Below are 14955 nucleotides of genomic sequence, written 5' to 3' on the forward strand. Positions count from 1 at the left end.
GGCGGTGATTTGAGAAACATTCTGCTCTGTGGAAAACTTTTTCTCCTCCCCCCGGAGTAATTATATTGACGTATTCCTCTTGGACCTTGTCATTAATTCCAGTCCTTCTGAGGGCACCTTTTTTCCTGAGTGAATGCGGGAGACGGGTCTGACGCCAGAGTTGCTGCATCTTCTCCTGATGGATAATCTCAGGCAAGGCCGAGTTATATGAAGCTAATCCATATGGAAGTTACCACAAACATGGCGCCCGAGGACATCACTCAAATACAACATCAAACGGCCTCCTGACAGGTTTGCTGATGAGCACAAACAAGGCTTCTTGTCGAAACACAACTTCTCCTCCATGACATCTTGAACTTCTGTCCAACCAAGTCTTCTCACATACTTTCAGGCCTTGAGAATTTGCCTTTTCCCCCTCAAGGCACCGAGGCAGAGAGACAGAAAGAGTGAAAGACAGAACTCGGCAGCTCAGAGAGAGTGAAATATGAGCTGCAGCTCCTGCAACAAGATGTCTTCACCGTGAGGACAGTCCCCACGGACCTGCCATATTTATTTGAGCACAAAGTGGACATAGGCAGCCACACGGCGCTCCTATCCCGCACTCCAAACTTCTGTCAGGCCTAACTCGGACATCTTCCTTACATCCAGTTTGCCAGCAGGTTTGGGTTCACACCATTAATCTTGAGCGAGAAAGCGGGAGAGAAGACGGCGGAGGGGAATTCGCGGGAGGTGGAAGAGGTGGGAAAGTGGGTCAGAGGACTCAGACCGAAGCGAAGGCAGCTGCCCCCTTCAGCACCTCGGTATTCCTCCAGCATCCTCCACGTCGCCCTCGCCTCCTCTCTGAGGTGTGGAGGTGACAGTTGGTGAGGGACCTTTGAGAGGTCTGCAGATTGGTTCTGGCTTTACTGTACCAGTCAGGGTCCTGTATGCAGAAATGTTTCTAAGAATAGGAAAGCAGCTTCGGAGAGCTGTTCTTTGGGCAGGTGATGTGAACTTAAATGTCGGAAACGGTCTCAGGCGTGGACTGCTGTTCTGAGATATGTCATGCTTACTTACTGGCGTATTCGGGCCTTTTTATTCCCAACGGACGTGACTGACCAATTGCTGCTTTCTCCCTCTGCTGCGGACCTTCTGACACTTGACCTGCGCTTCTGTAAAGGCTGTGCACATGGTCAGAATTTAGCAAAAAGTTGAGTACAGAATAGAAAACAGCTAGTCAGCAGACCTTTTGTAAGTGTTGATGTGCTTTCAATGACACGTACGCAACTTGAAAAAACCTGTGCAAATTGTGCCATAAAAAACAATTGCTACCAGAATCTTATGGGCAGAGGTGGGAGAGGAAAACCATGCAAATGGATAACATTCTCATGAGTGAGAATAATGGTGATGAACACTAGTTGGAGGGGCATTTAATCACCTGAAACAAATAATTGTTGGGTTTTTTTGGCACGGTAGAGTGAGCCTTTCATGTCTACAGCGGGAGCCACTCCTCTTTCACTGAATCCACCATGTTGCACCAGTAGCCTCTAAGCCTTTCCCATTTCAATGCATTTTAAGGTGAGGCTGAGGTGAGGGGTATTCAGTTGGTTGCAATTTGAAACCTCAGCAGGACACGCCACTAAAGCCCATGCATAACAACTGTTAAATTCTAACGTGAGTTAAGAGGAGGTTTAAATGCAAGAGTTCTTCTTTCACATGAACGCACACCTTTCCTTGAAACACATCCTCCCGATACCACACTTCCTCTCATCTTCCTCCAAATAAACTCAAATAGCACTCTATCTTTCAACACAGAGAAGTGGTGTTTCCATGTTGGGGGGAGGGGGGTGACGGAAAATATATAGCCATAAATGTATTAAAATATTGCTTTTACACCTCATCTATCATAGTGCAATTTCATGGGTCGCCTTTTTAAAAATTAATTTCATTCTTTGACCTGTTACGAGTGGCAGCACTAACATGGGTAGGCTTTGAGTTAAATTGCGCTTGTGACTTCATGGATCACATTTTCAATTACCTCAGAACACTGCGTGGTGAGGGAGAGGGGAGAATGAGAGGGGAGAAAGGGAGAGAGGGAGTAGATCACGATGGCGGCACACACATCCACAACAACTTTATTTACTGGGACAAGTGGTACGGAAAAGTGAGATTTAATGAGCTATGTTCAATGGCAGGGAGGTAATGGGGTTACAAGCAGGAGCCTCCGACAGACAGCGCCTGGCTGTAGATTGAAAACACTTATAAACTTTACCTAACTTTTCCAGACACGGGTTCCATATCCATTGGCAGTATGATTATAACATATACTATGATAATTGCATGTAATTTGACTTCACGCGTCACGCTGCGTTCTCCTTCAAGTACTTACACTGGAATGAGTAACTGATTGCGATCCTTTCAACCAGTGCATGCTGGAATGCAGTATTTTAATTATTGGGTGACTATTGGGTGTCGAGGCCAGATGAGGAGTCAGATCCAGACATCCCCGTTTGACTGAATCTTTTTGTTAAAATCCGGGGGCGGGGGAGAAGCACACGGTGCATCTTTGACTTTGTCGTAAACACAGAGCGGAAAAAATATCCCACGTCCCTTCATCATGTGAAAAAGTGTAACAAACAAACGTTGTTTCATGGTATGGCGGGGTGGTTTCTGTCATCCTTCTGTGTGTCCCCGGCAAGAAAGTTCTATGTCTATTAAATCCAGATGGACGCCAGCTTCTTTCTTTTCATGACTTTGGAAATATTAACAGTAAATACCTTGATTTATTGTGGCTTAGTATTGGGGGACACTGTGTCCTACTTTTAAGGTAAATAATTAATATTAGCAATAATACAGACTCTGCTTGTGCTAAGACTGTTTTCTCAAGGATTAGGAGCTCTGTGCAGACTGTATAGTTACCTTGCATTATTGTGAGGAGGATCCACTAAAATTTCGATTAAAGGGGCTTTAGCTCAGAAAATGGCCCTTTGCGGTCAGGAGTCTTAACCTTTTACTATGGCTTCCTATATAGATGTATTTGTCTAAGATTACCCAGCAGCAGCAACAGTTATTGGGAATACAAAAGCTCAAGTAAAAAAAAAACAAACAAAAAAAACCCCATAATTTTGCAAGCACACAGACAAAATACAGTCCAGTCTAACACACCCCCTCAATGCAAATCCTGTATTTTATAACTCAGCTGATCTGATTAAACACAAGCAGTTATCAGTCCAAACAAACAAAGGCATGTATTTATGAAAAGCACCTTACTTCAGTGGTGTGTTTTGTCAGAGCTAAAGAATAACGAGAGACAAGGATTCCACCAATGAGAGTTCGGCGTCGTGTCGTATAATTACAGGGCTCAATCACTGAGATAAGCCGAAAAGCTAATGTTGACTTACCGCATAACCTTTCAACTGGTTAATTCCCCCACACACACACCCACCCTCCTCCGCTTTCGGAAGAGGTGAAAACGTAGCCGCCTCTCTCCCGAGGGTGAACTGTCTTCACAGGCATTAGAGAAGAAAAAGGAAGAAAAAGTCGCTCAGTGATAGATATGAGAGCGCATCTAGATCCCTTCATGCCGTGTCAACCGTATCCTGAGGTGAAGAGGACACAATGAATGATTAAGTGGGAGCGCCTTGCAACTTTGTAACGCCGGCGCCGTGTATAAATATTTATATATTCTACATATATGCGCAGCGAACAAAGAAAATAATAGTTTTCATCAATTCAACCGAGTTAGTGAAATAACCGTTTTAATGGCAAACTTGCAGAGCCTCAAGCAGTAAATGAATTGCGGGACTCAAGTACCATTTCACATTTTTACACCTTCTAAGGTTTTGTTTTTAGCAACACTCCCTTATTAGGCTATTTTGATCTCAAAAGAGTTGAAGTATTAACGCATTAGTGAATCAAACACTCCTGTATATTTCAAACATAATGACTCACTTAATAATTTATCACCTAAAATAGAAGCTCAGTCTTTTTGGAAAACAACTCCTTAGTTGTCCCCAACCTTGTTTTTTTCATCGTGGCATGGCTCGCTGTCAATGCCAGCCGAGCTACAGTACGAGCTCTGAGCCGCTGCCATGTGGATGTAATTTCACCGGGATGATGATTTTTTTTTTCTTTTTTTTTTTTTTCCACCGCAAATCAAATAAAAGATTCAGCTTTGAGGGTAGAAAATAAACCCAGAACTGATCTGCATTACACCGAAACAAACAAGAGTGAAGTAAGAAAATGAGAGAGACAAAATCTGAATGTAATGGTTGTGGAGCTATACACATTTCCTTTGATTACAAGGTATTAGTGTCATCCATGGGCCCATTGGCAGGAAATGCTGGGCTGTTCACCACATTGGAACAAACACAAACGTCAATGTCTATTAATTCAGTTATAATCATATTTGAATGGATCTTCGCTGCTCTGCCATATCTGTCTTTCTGCCCGCAGTTTTGAATGAGTGCTCTCAGGGATTCTTCAATCATAGTGAAACCACACAACTGGATCGTGTTTGCCGAGCATGTGTTTAGAGGGAAAAGTTTTCTACGACGCTATGATTGCAATGACAAAATCTTGAATTGATAGCGCTGACAGTGGAGGCAGCGCAATCATATCATGGAAGATGAGTTACAGAAATTTTGAAAGCAATTACACATTATAGCGTGAGGTAATCGTCTTACGCCAGACCATGTTGCATTGCAAAATCCATTTTTTTCTTCACGATTACAGGTACATGGAAATGTGTTGGGACTGCTACCTCTACTTCTTCTTGGTTGTATTTGGGTGTTTAAATCAATCGTTTGACAGCGTCCCAACTTAACCAGATAGGGGCACACCTTAAAGGACTAGTCTGACATTTTAGGAGTTTGCTTGATTAGTTAGAGAGTTTTTGTGTCAAAAATGTGTCATGAAACTAATTTTATATTTGGACTGAGCAGTGTATATCAATATTTTATCATTACCATGATATAAGACTAAATATCTTCTGCCATTGTGATATGGCAGAAGGTTTTTTTCCCTGGTTTTAAAGGTGCAATATGTAAGAAGTGGCCACCTGTCGGATTCATACTCAAATAGAAGGCAGCATGTCACTAGTGCAACTTCTAACTGCTGCTAACTGTAGCTAGTTACCGTTAGTTAGCTCAGTTAGCTATGCAGGTAGTGGTCCGGCTAGTGGAACCAGGGGACCTTTGATGTTTACACCACTAGCACCGGGGCTAGCTGGTTAGCATGTTAACTTCAGTAGATATCTCTCCAACCCAATGTAAAGGCTGCGTTATAGTAAAGTGATGTAATTTTCTGAACTTATGAGACTCTTCCACTTGTGTAATATTTACCTTTAACCACTTAGTGATTATATCCACATTACTGATGATCATGTATCAAAAATTACACTGTTTATATTATGTGAAAGTACCAATTGTTATCCCCACAATATTACCAATGATCAATATCGAGGTCTGTTAGCTGTGGAAAAAAAAATGTATATGAACCACTGACAGGCTTGCCAGTATTGTTCAGCTAGAGTTCACTTTATGTTTTCGTCCAGTCTTGGTAAGAGCTTATGTCAGGCCTCATACATTAAGGCCAACATCGTGCAAAGGTTTTTGAGTTAAAAAAATACGACTAAGGCCCACAGGTGCTTAGAGTTTCAAAATGACACAGTACTCTCTTTCTTTCATCGGACTCTGTTTAACATCAGCCTTACCCAACTCAAGCCTAACTGGTTCCACTGAGACTCACCAGGTTGTGTGAGGTCCCACCGGATTGTGGCATTAATGTCAACTTCTATCACAGGTTACTGCAAAGGGAGGAATCGGAGAGCCAGTGTTTCCATGTATTGTGAGCGAGAGGCACACGTGTGTTTCATTATAAAGACAGTGTGTTGCACTGACCTTTGGCTGTCTGATGCTCTGAACCGCCGCACTCTTCTCATGACATGACACAGGGGATGGTAAAAAGGAAAAACTTTAGAGCCGAGTGTCAAAGTTGATTCAGGAGGGCCATTTTTCAGCCATGACAAAACGCCGCTCTGCCAAATGGAGACCATGGGTGCAGTCAATAAATGTCGTTCAGCGGCGTTGACAAATCGCTTGAGTAGTGGCACGCGATGCCACAGAGGCATTGCTGAGGCACCGCAGCGTAGCCTCTGTGTAGCCTCCCACTCCCACCCATCCTCCCAATTAATCAGGCTTATCTTCACCTCCATCACTGCTGTCAGTCACACTGGAAAATGCTTCTGCCGGGGCGGGTGTGTTGCTGTACGTGTGTGTGTGTGTGTCGTGGAGTGAGGGATAGAGCACACGTCTATGAGCTCATGCACATCTGTGTGCAGGGTCAGTACAGTTTTGTCTGTGTGTGTGTGTGTGTGTGTGTGTGTGTGTGTGTGTGTGTGTGTGTGTGTGTGTGTGCAGGCAGGCAAAGCGTTAAACATCTGTCTCAGCTCCCTCCACCCAGCCAGACTGACTAGTGAAGTATTTCTCAGCTCCTATTGAGACTAAATGTTTAAAACTGGATCACTCAGCATCCCCGAAGCCATGCTGGAGGCCCTGTGAGCAGAGCGTGTGTTATTTCGCAACGCGTAAACAGTCACGACCCACTGTTGTGTCTGGTCCCTTAAATTCTACCTTATAATCTCAGAAAACAAAAAATTATGTAAATTTAGATTTCAGCAGTTTCGGTCAGTAAGTGTAAGAAGAATTCAACAAAAACGAGTGTGAGTAAAAACAGAAGCTGGGGGGGAAACACCAGTGTGTAATAAGCCAGAAAAACATATCTCACAGTTCACTGAAGCAATTACATTTAATTGTATTATAGAGAACTGTAAAATAGACACAGTGTCACTTATCAAGTTTTGGTTCTTTTAACTTCTAATTGGTTATATTTTTTATTATTACGCAAAGAAAAAAATATGTCAATTACTGATATTTTATTTAAACAAGGAGCAAATAAAAACAAGAAATGCCTCAGATTTGACTAAAAATGAAAAACAACAAAAAAAGGAGTAGATTTCCTTAACCTACTTTTAAACTAAATGTTACTGTGCACACATCCATCAAAATTAAACTGTCCAAACTGTGGACACGAACAGTAAACTCTGTGCATGATGGATATCTGAATGGGAGCGAAATCGGGTTCGACGTTAAAACCAAATGAGATAAAGCACAAAGAAACTGCACGATCAGTACATTTTTTGACATTTCTCCCTGCAAAAAAACGCCATGGGACACTTCGCTCATCCTGACAGTTTCATGGAATCTTTGTTTTGATAATCCTCGTATTGGTGATACCTGTCAGGGCGCACAGTAGTAACCACCGAGCCCCCTCAATCTCTCGGCTAAATCTCCCTGTCTACACAACGTTGGCCCCGTGATAAGAAGGTGACACTGTCACTCCAGCCCACACACACTGATCACATGAATACACACACACACACACACACACACACACACACACACACACACACACATACACACATATATATACAGGCGCACACAAACAGCCTCGGAGGCGTGCAGTGTGCATAGGCGTTCGGCATCATGCTAATTTTCATTGTTGTGATAAAAATAAACAGGTCTGGGGAGCTGAATCTGAAGGCCCGAGGGTCACGGCGCGCTCGACTGACAACGGGGGTGGGGTGGAGGGGGGGGGTTTGGAGGGCGGGGAGGCGGGGTGGGATGGGACGGGGAGAGGTGGGGGAGGGGGGGTGGGGGCTCACACTGAATTACCTTGATCCAGCACGACAGCCTCACATCACTGTCACCAGCCTGTTTGGGAAGGGCTTGATGGGGCTGTGGCGCTAAGTTGGAGCAAGCCGCCTTGCGATGGATGTGTGTTGACAGTGTACTGTATTCAAGGGCACATTGAAATGAGCCGGGCGAAAACGGGGGGGGGGGGGGGGGAGAGAGAGTTTGCTAAGCCATGTGTGCCGTAATTATCCCGGGCCTCTCCTCGTGCCTCTTATCTGGCGGCTGGTGGTGGTGATTGTCAGATGAGTGAGGAATCGACTGTGACATTATCTCCGTCTCACAATAGCCCCGAAATCTTACAATGGTCAGAAGGTGTTATGTGGGAGTAGTAGTTTCTTCTTTCTTCTTCTTTTTTTTTTGTTTTCCAAGGGCCATGTCACATCATTAATGTTTCTGTAGCATTAAAATGATACTTCAGTGGTGTGTGTGATGATAGGAAATTGAAATTGTAACCAGATTTAATTGACTGATTTTTTATTTTGTGCATGAACAAACCAAACTCTTCATTTTCATGACTGAAGATACTGAATAAACCAGCTGACTTTAAAGGACAACGCAATCTCGTACAGTTTTACTTTGTTTATATGTGGCCACCTTTCTAGTTTCAAACAGCTTGTTTATTCAGTTATGGAAAAAAAATTACCTCATTAAAATTGCAAATATTACAATTCTGAGTTTTAATTACTTCTCCAAAAACTACATAGTGCCCCTTTAATGGTATGATATTACACCAGTGCGGTGCTGTTGGTGATGAAGTGTATATCTTTCCAACACATTAAGTTCTGAAAGTTAATATAAAAGGTTAACAATGATATGTTTCAACAGTACAGTTTTTTGACATTTAAACAGGTCAAGTGTTTCTAAATAAACAGGAGGTTAATATCCAACACGTTCATGCTCACAATGAATGCATCATCCAATCAGTCCGTCTCCTGACTGTAACCGCTGAGGTGTTGTGATCCTCTTCAGGTGAGGTGCCGCGCTCGAGCACTAGGTGGTGCTTGAACACAGCCCTCACACACAGACACACATGCAGACACACGCACCTACACACCTCTCTTCGCTCACACCACCGTCGGCTCCCGTTCTGTTCACTCCACAAGGACAACAAAACCCCCACCAACCCCTGCCCTCACACACACACACACACACACATGCACACACACACACACACACACACACACAAAACAACACAAGGCTCGACTTACAGACCTCTTCTCTGTTCATTTGATATTCATCAGCTTCCCTTTCACCTCTCCCTCCTCGCCTTCACACGCATGCACGCACACACGTACACACACACACACACACACACAGACACACACACAGGAATACACTTCTCACTACACTACTCATCAAGTCTCAGCTACACGTGTCTCAAGATATGATATCCATCTAATCATCGGGCCTTTTCTCCTCCGTTCCCTTTCAGGGACTACAAGGAGCGGGGTTGGTGGCATGCTCAATGTTTCAGGGGCAGGCGACCAGCTGCAACACAATACCTGTGAAAGCACACACATACACACGCACAAAGACACACAAACATAGTTTCTTCGCATAAAACCGATCCATCTCATATACCTCCAGCCTTAAAACAGAGCTCAGGCTCAACTGTCTTGGTCAAAAGCTTGGATGACCTACAGGATGCGTGTAGTTGGGTGCTCTGCTGTTGCAGTGAAGTGGTTAGTTGTTCTGTTAAAACATCCATGAATGTTGCATTCATTTATTATACTTTTAACTTCAATTTCCATCAGGTGTGTGTTCATTTTTTCCCAAATATGTTCCTCCAGAGCAGTGTGTGCAGGAACCTGCGACCTTCACCTGCTGGGATTTAAGGCCAGGGCAGGTCAATCAGAGAGAAATTAATTAATTTCTAGTTAAAGCGATCTTGTCGAGGATATTAGCTTGAACAGCACAGATTGTCTTCTATTATTACCAGGCTCACCAGAAAGTAGGGCACCTCGCCGATTTCACAAATATTTTAAACATCCCAACATGCTCACATTGTGTAGCCGTTTTAGATTTGCTGTTGCCAAATCTTGGTTCCTCTAAGGTGCCTCTGATTAATACTAGTAAAGTTTTTATTCTTGATATTTCCAATAAAGAAATCTGTTGTTGCAGTTTGTTGTTTACTGGATGAATTTTGCAACTTCCAAATAAATGATAAATGTTAAAGTCCAACATCGTACTGTGTATTTGCTTTTCTTTTCCATAGTCTGTGGAGCATAACATCAGCACAACTGAGCAGAATATCAATTCAATTAAATAAACATGTCATCATACTTCAAAAAGGATAGAAGGTCTAATATTCATACAGTGTGTGTGTGTGTGTGTGTGTGCATGTGTGCGGTTTGTGCCCGTAGCAACAGTGTGATTGTACCAAGGGGCAGAGCCTGTTTGAGTCCCTGTGTGGCCTCGTTCTCATGCTAACCAGCCAGTGTTTAGCGGCGGTGTGTTGTCTGAACCGTGGGGCTACATGGGGTCTGCGTGTGTGCCATGTGTGTGTATATCCGCGTCCACCCATCCTCCTGCTCCGTGTGCGCGTACAGCCGCGCGTGTGTGCGTGTTTGCTTCGCGTTGCCGCGTCCTGAGCGTGCTCGTCGGTTGGGTCTACGGGGCAGCTGCGTGAGCATTCCTGTTGACGTTAAGCAGCTAAACAGTACCAGCTTGCCGGGCTCTTAACCTCCCCTCTCAGAGAAGACCTAATGAAGTCCTGAAAGGCTTCCTGACTCCCTCATCTGGCTTTGTTTAGGCCCTGCTCCCCCTCCCTTTGCTTGAGGAAAGCCATTAGCCCATTGAGAAGACAGTCACACAGGTCCTTGAGAAAAACACTGCAGTGGCGCTTCGAAGACCCTCAGCGTGCTTTAAAGAGCACTCATGAGGTGCCTGTAAGTCCCCCTAATAATCTTCTTGGCTTTTACCATCATTAGATATGTTCTGGTTCCTACAGTTGAATGTTGAATGCATGTAGTAATATACTGTTTGCGTGTTCCTCCATATTTGTAGTCATGTCTTGCAAAATATACAACTTCTACAGTATATTCAATGCATACAGTAACAAAAACACCAATTTATTCTGAATTCATTTGGGCAAACAATGACAAATAGCAAATTATGTTATGAAGTGCATGTGAGTTATGCTAAAATTCTATGAAAAACTACTCATCTGATTGCAGATGGAAAGTCAGGAGAAGATTCTGTGTCCACAAAACATTTAAGAAACTTTACATACAAAAATAACAAAATGTTGCAAAGCCTCTTGCTGCAAAACTCAAACGGTTTTGAGGACTACAAAGCTCACTCCAAGTAGATAAAAGTTTATAATGACTGAATTCTCATTTTTGGGTGAACTGATCATTTTAATATCTCATCTACTAATAGTTGGCTGACAACTTGACTGATTACAGTTAGATAATTTGTTCTGTAACGTGGTTTGAATAGAATGATTGGACGTGCAGCAAATGGACTTTGAAAATGTGTATTTTTTAAAGTGTAAAAAAATTCCAGCAGGGATCTCTCTTTTTTAATTTTTTTTTTTTTACAGCGTGGTCAAAGGTGAGTGTGTTTCCATTACAAATGGCCGCTCCATCCACAACCAGGAAACAGAGCATGGAAGATTATCAACATCTGCAGGAGACTGAGCACAAAGAGAGCGGAGATAGATGGGGGGAAGAAACGAAGGAAAAGTAGAGGGATCATTCCCACTGGCTGAGGAGATTTCCAGTCCCCCTCACCACCACCACCACCACCACCACCCCCTATCTTTTTTTTGCACACATGTACTGTAATAGCACTTCATTTTAATTTTATAGCTTGTGTATACTCAATAGAAGAAAATTGTTTCTACGTGGTTATTCCAGTCTATTGAGAGCAAGGCAAGTGAAGAGAGGGAAGGGGGGGGGGGGGGCACACATGGCAAATAAAAAACTGCAGCAGTTAAAATTGAATTTGTATTCACCAGGAAGTGGGTTAACCCAGTTAAAAGTCAGGGAATCCAATAGCACGGGCTGATATGTGATGTCGAGACAATCTCCTTTGGGGAGCTAAGGCGCTCGGCTTATATGCTGCCTACCCGGGCTCATAGCATGTTTTCAGGTAATAATAATACATCATATCGCTTAACGGCATATTTATGTAAGAACTCAGCGAGAGGAGGCATCTGGAGTGCCTTGGTGTTGTTCTTTGAAATCACCTCCTTCAGATATGTGCCACTCGCTGTTGTTATGTTTTCTCTTCCTTATCAGTTTTGCAGAGATGGAAAATTCTATTACAGAGCGTATTTGGTTTGTCACAGTCAGATGCCTTCTCTTCAGGTTGCGTTTGGTGAGGATGTTGGGGGGTGCAGGCATTTTTTCCCCAGATTTCTCTCTCTCTCTCTTTTTTTATTTTATGAGACTGTGCTGACTGTTTGTGTGTGCATGTGGGGCTCTCCCACCCCAACCCCCACCACCCCCACCCCGCCGTTCTCCTGCTAAAGAAGAAAGGCATGTTTTCATCAAAAAAAAAAAGGAAAAAAAAAGAAAAAAGGCAGAGTGGGAAAATGACAAATCTCTCTGTCTTTGTTATTGGAATATATTGACTGCCCTTGGTTCATTGACTTTTTATTACAGGAGGTAGCACAACTGTCAGCAAATAGGGAGAAATTTGTTTCAGCCATTTGCTTTGGAACATTTGAAGCTGATAATTTTCGTGCGCACTGTGCGCACAGTTCTGTTTTTTTGTGTGTGTCAGCATCAGGCATGTTTTTTCTGTGTGTGTGCGCATGTGGATTTGTGTGTAGGAGGTGCAGCTGTAAGCGCTGATGGTTACAATGAAAAGGAGGAGAAGGAGGAAGAGCTGGAGACAGAGGGAACGATAGATAGAGAGAAGGAGGGGTAGAGAGACAGTCAGCCAGACAGAGAGGTGGTTTCGGTCTACCAGGAACACACAGCTCTCGCCGCCAGCAGTCTGTCAGTGGTGGTCCCCTCATCCAGTCTGCTGCAGCATCTGCCAGAGAGGCACCAGGCTGAGCGAGACCCAGATCCTCAAGACCAGAGCCCCATCAACTGACTTCTCCTCCAGGCCCAGCTGTCTTCTTCTGCTCTTCCCGCCCCACTCCTCTCTGTCTTCACACCAAAACCATGTTAGTAACCCTGAATCAGGACCCCCGGGCCTCTATCTATTCTTTCCATACAGCCCCGGCCTGCCTCCAGCCCCAGCCCCTCATTTTCCTCCACTGCAGAACCAACATCAGCTCTCCAGACCTCCCCACCTTATATCTCCCCTCCGGCCTCTTCCCATCCAAATGCCATTGCACTGCACCACACATTCACACAGGAGTGCACAGTGCTAAAGCAATGATCGAGGGTCTATAGGTAAACATGTGTTTTTAACTATAAATGAATGCCTTCTCATGCCACCTGTCTGACCACTTAATAAAAACAACTGTGCACGATCACATCTGCTATTCTAAACTAATACTGCCGAGCCTTTCATAAAGAGATCCCTTTTTACATGTCTATCAGCTGCTCAATGTGAGAAACAGCTCATAAACATGAGCTGCACCCTAAAAGGGACACCACTTAGTTTGGAGAAGGAATTCAAACTCAGAATTATAGTATTTTAGATATTAATGAGGTTAGAATACAAACTCAGAGAAAACAATTTGAAGATTGAAAGGTGGCAGGGTCCGCCACATGTGAACGAAGTAAAATGGTATGAAATTGTGTTGTCCTTTAAGGTTGTCTTGTTTATTCAGTTTATTTATTCATGATATTTAGCTTCTGTAGGCATAAAAAACAAAGAAATTGTCCCCAAAAGTACACACTGCACCTTTAAGAAAAGACACCAGAGCCTCGGATTGTCGAATGATCATTCTGTGGGGTTAGTTAGATGTTCTTGGTATTTTATCAGAAGCAAGCTGCGGTTATTCTGAGTACTGTCTCTTTATGGTAAATGGACCGTAAACTGTTCAGAATGATTAACTCGTGTGTTAATTAACAACGAGTGAGATCACCTTACAGGCACTCCGATGCGTGTTCTTCCAGTTGTTGACCTGTAGCGCTGACTTCATTTCTCTTTTCACCTGTTTCCAATCCTCGTCATCACCTTAACCCAGTGTTCTCGCCTCATCCTTTCTGCACTTCATCCGGCTCCGAACCCCGAAATGAACACAGCAGCCAACAGCTGCTTGAGCCTTTAACAGGAGTAGAAACAACAACAACAACAAAACTCTGTTATCCTCACTCTTTTCTCCCTGTTCCAGCCCTTTACATACTTTCTCCCGGCCCACTGCGAGGACCCATCACCTTTAACCTCGGCCTTGACACTTGCACCATTTCTCGGCCATTCTTCCCTGCCCTCATCCCCGTTCGCCTCCCATTACCCAGTCACCCCCATTCTCCTCCAGCCTCATCCCCATTTACAGTCCTTTTTCTTTCCCTGCTGGGGCTGGAGAGGGGCCGAAGCCACAGCATCTCCCCATCCGTTAGCCAGGAGCCAGAGATCCCAGCCAGAGATGCCATCTGATACAAGTCTATCATAATGAAGGTCCAGCATGGGGCTAAATGAGTTTCCACCTCAGCCGCGCGAGGGGCTAATGACAAAACAGCCTCCCTGTGCTCCTTGGCCTGCCGCTAGCTTTAATCAGGGCATATGGCACTTGCCTAAACTGCTTGGCTATGAGGAACAGAGAGGAGAGGATTCGGGAGAAAGTGGAGAAGAGATGGCAGAGAAAAGTCTGAGGAGATGAGGGGAAAAAAGGAATAAAATGGACAACAGGAGGGGAGAGGAGAGCGCACAGTCACTGGGTGCAGCTGTATGAAAAAGTCCAGTGTCGCGCATTTTTATCCGCGGAGCTGCCGACAGGGCTTTATGTCTTTGTGATAATTATTTAGGACCTACTCAAGGCTTCATAGGCAGGCCTGTGTGGGTGCCTAATGCAGGGACGGAGATCACTAATAGCTTTTCATAGATTTATATTAATTTGCGGGATTTAATGTGCCTTAAATGGCAGATGATCAACAAGGGAAAACAAAAGTGCATTAGTGCCTCGGTGGCGTAAAAAGAGTGTGGAAGGGGGTGGGAGCTTAACAAATAGACTACTCTGTTTTCATAGCCCACTTTATGGCTCCCCAACTTATCCAAATTAGCTTAAAGGATTGATAATTCTTCACTAATATAAAACTGTTACTGAGCCCCTAAACTGTGACTTGCCCTTTTTTTAGGTTTTGTCAAACACCAA

The 14955-nt window shown here is 43.9% G+C and overlaps 1 long non-coding RNA gene across 3 annotated transcripts in view; it reads left to right on the plus strand.

Moving 5' to 3' along the window:
• Window positions 1-13108, plus strand: part of LOC119008874 — a 95623-nt gene extending 82515 nt beyond the window's left edge. Inside the window, exon 4 of one of the 3 annotated variants that reach the window (XR_005071580.1) lies at window positions 12514-13108. This is a non-coding gene — a long non-coding RNA (uncharacterized LOC119008874). Of the gene's footprint in view, window positions 1-9165; window positions 9720-11277; window positions 11457-12513 lie in introns of those variants that run through there. The other 2 variants (XR_005071581.1, XR_005071578.1) reach the window with 2 other exon arrangements.
• Window positions 13109-14955: the final 1847 nt, after the last annotated feature.

The sequence above is a fragment of the Acanthopagrus latus genome, chromosome 19, assembly GCF_904848185.1.
Source record: "Acanthopagrus latus isolate v.2019 chromosome 19, fAcaLat1.1, whole genome shotgun sequence".
NCBI classification, from domain to species: domain Eukaryota; kingdom Metazoa; phylum Chordata; class Actinopteri; order Spariformes; family Sparidae; genus Acanthopagrus; species Acanthopagrus latus.